Raw genomic sequence first — 3419 nt, 5'->3', positions numbered from 1 at the left:
AAAATCCAATTTTTTTTTTTTTTTTCCGTTTTTTTTCTAAGTGTCTGATCGAGAGAAGGTAAAAAGAGGTGATTTTTAGCCTCTCTCGATTTTGTACTTAGAAAAAATCCAATTTTTTTTTTTTTTTTTCCGTTTTTTTTCTAAGTGTCTGATCGAGAGAAGGTAAAAAGAGGTGATTTTTAGCCTCTCTCGATTTTGTACTTAGAAAAAATCCAAGAATTTATTTTTTTTCCCGTTTTTTTTCTAAGTGTCTGATCGAGAGAAGGTAAAAAGAGGTGATTTTTAGCCTCTCTCGATTTTGTACTTAGAAAAAATCCAAATTTTTTATTTTTTTTTTTCGTTTTTTTTCTAAGTGTCTGATCGAGAGAAGGTAAAAAGAGGTGATTTTTAGCCTCTCTCGATTTTGTACTTAGAAAAAATCCAAATTTTTTTTTTTTCCGTTTTTTTTCTAAGTGTCTGATCGAGAGAAGGTAAAAAGAGGTGATTTTTAGCCTCTCTCGATTTTGTACTTAGAAAAAATCCAAATATATATATATTTTTTTCCGTTTTTTTTCTTAATGTCTGATCGAGACAAGGTAAAAAGAGGTGATTTTTAGCCTCTCTCGATTTTGTACTTAGAAAAAATCCAAATTTTTTTTTTTTTTTCCGTTTTTTTTCTAAGTGTCTGATCGAGAGAAGGTAAAAAGAGGTGATTTTTAGCCTCTCTCGATTTTGTACTTAGAAAAAATCCAATTTTTTTTTTTTTTTTTTTCCGTTTTTTTTCTAAGTGTCTGATCGAGAGAAGGTAAAAAGAGGTGATTTTTAGCCTCTCTCGATTTTGTACTTAGAAAAAATCCAAATTTTTTTTTTTTTTTTCCGTTTTTTTTCTAAGTGTCTGATCGAGAGAAGGTAAAAAGAGGTGATTTTTAGCCTCTCTCGATTTTGTACTTAGAAAAAATCCAATTTTTTTTTTTTTTTTTTCCGTTTTTTTTTAAGTGTCTGATCGAGACAAGGTAAAAAGAGGTGATTTTTAGCCTCTCTCGATTTTGTACTTAGAAAAAATCCCAATTTTTTTTTTTTTTTTTTCCTGTTTTTTTCTAAGTGTCTGATCGAGAGAAGGTAAAAAGAGGTGATTTTTAGCCTCTCTCGATTTTGTACTAAGAAAAAATCCAATTTATTTTTTTTTTATTCCGTTTTTTTTCTATCGAGAGAAGGTAAAAAGAGGTGATTTTTAGCCTCTCTCGATTTTGTACTTAGAAAAAATCCAAGAATTTTTTTTTTTTTTCCCGTTTTTTTTCTAAGTGTCTGATCGAGAGAAGGTAAAAAGAGGTGATTTTTAGCCTCTCTCGATTTTGTACTTAGAAAAAATCCAATTTTTTTTTTTTTTTTCTGTTTTTTTCTAAGTGTCTGATCGAGAGAAGGTAAAAAGAGGTGATTTTTAGCCTCTCTCGATTTTGTACTTAGAAAAAATCCAAATATATATATATTTTTTTCCGTTTTTTTTCTTAATGTCTGATCGAGAGAAGGTAAAAAGAGGTGATTTTTAGCCTCTCTCGATTTTGTACTTAGAAAAAATCCAATTTTTTTTTTTTTTTTCCGTTTTTTTTCTAAGTGTCTGATCGAGAGAAGGTAAAAAGAGGTGATTTTTAGCCTCTCTCGATTTTGTACTTAGAAAAAATCCAATTTTTTTTTTTTTTTTTTTCCGTTTTTTTTCTAAGTGTCTGATCGAGAGAAGGTAAAAAGAGGTGATTTTTAGCCTCTCTCGATTTTGTACTTAGAAAAAATCCAAATTTTTTTTTTTTTTTCCCGTTTTTTTTCTTAGTGTCTGATCGAGAGAAGGTAAAAAGAGGTGATTTTTAGCCTCTCTCGATTTTGTACTTAGAAAAAATCCAATTTTTTTTTTTTTTTTTTCCGTTTTTTTTTAAGTGTCTGATCGAGACAAGGTAAAAAGAGGTGATTTTTAGCCTCTCTCGATTTTGTACTTAGAAAAAATCCCAATTTTTTTTTTTTTTTTTTCCTGTTTTTTTCTAAGTGTCTGATCGAGAGAAGGTAAAAAGAGGTGATTTTTAGCCTCTCTCGATTTTGTACTAAGAAAAAATCCAATTTATTTTTTTTTTATTCCGTTTTTTTTCTATCGAGAGAAGGTAAAAAGAGGTGATTTTTAGCCTCTCTCGATTTTGTACTTAGAAAAAATCCAATTTTTTTTTTTTTTTTCTGTTTTTTTCTAAGTGTCTGATCGAGAGAAGGTAAAAAGAGGTGATTTTTAGCCTCTCTCGATTTTGTACTTAGAAAAAATCCAAATTTTTAATTTTTTTTTCCCGTTTTTTTTCTAAGTGTCTGATCGAGAGAAGGTAAAAAGAGGTGATTTTTAGCCTCTCTCGATTTTGTACTTAGAAAAAATCCCAATTTTTTTTTTTTTTCCTTTTTTTTTCTAAGTGTCTGATCGAGAGAAGGTAAAAAGAGGTGATTTTTAGCCTCTCTCGATTTTGTACTTAGAAAAAATCCAAGAAATTTTTTTTTTTTCCGTTTTTTTTCTAAGTGTCTGATCGAGAGAAGGTAAAAAGAGGTGATTTTTAGCCTCTCTCGATTTTGTACTTAGAAAAAATCCAAATATATATATTTTTTTTCCCGTTTTTTTTCTAAGTGTCTGATCGAGAGAAGGTAAAAAGAGGTGATTTTTAGCCTCTCTCGATTTTGTACTTAGAAAAAATCCATTTTTTTTTTTTTTTTTCCGTTTTTTTTCTAAGTGTCTGATCGAGAGAAGGTAAAAAGAGGTGATTTTTAGCCTCTCTCGATTTTGTACTTAGAAAAAATCCAATTTTTTTTTTTTTTTTTTTCCTTTTTTTTTCTAAGTGTCTGATCGAGAGAAGGTAAAAAGAGGTGATTTTTAGCCTCTCTCGATTTTGTACTTAGAAAAAATCCAATTTTTTTTTTTTTTTTCCGTTTTTTTTCTAAGTGTCTGATCGAGAGAAGGTAAAAAGAGGTGATTTTTAGCCTCTCTCGATTTTGTACTTAGAAAAAATCCCAATTTTTTTTTTTTTTTCCTTTTTTTTTCTAAGTGTCTGATCGAGAGAAGGTAAAAAGAGGTGATTTTTAGCCTCTCTCGATTTTGTACTTAGAAAAAATCCAAATTTTTTTTTTTTTTTTTCAGTTTTTTTTCTAAGTGTCTGATCGAGAGAAGGTAAAAAGAGGTGATTTTTAGCCTCTCTCGATTTTGTACTTAGAAAAAATCCAAATTATAATTATTTTTTTTCCGTTTTTTTTCTAAGTGTCTGATCGAGAGAAGGTAAAAAGAGGTGATTTTTAGCCTTTCTCGATTTTGTACTTAGAAAAAATCCTTTTTTTTTTTTTTTTTCCGTTTTTTTTCTAAGTGTCTGATCGAGAGAAGGAAAAAGAGGTGATTTTTAGCCTCTCTCGATTTTGTACTTAGAAAAAATCCA

The sequence above is a fragment of the Entelurus aequoreus genome, unplaced genomic scaffold (assembly GCF_033978785.1).
Source record: "Entelurus aequoreus isolate RoL-2023_Sb unplaced genomic scaffold, RoL_Eaeq_v1.1 HiC_scaffold_62, whole genome shotgun sequence".
NCBI classification, from domain to species: Eukaryota; Metazoa; Chordata; class Actinopteri; order Syngnathiformes; family Syngnathidae; genus Entelurus; species Entelurus aequoreus.
The sequence above is the reverse complement of the archived record's forward strand: the minus strand, read 5'-3'. Positions refer to the sequence as shown.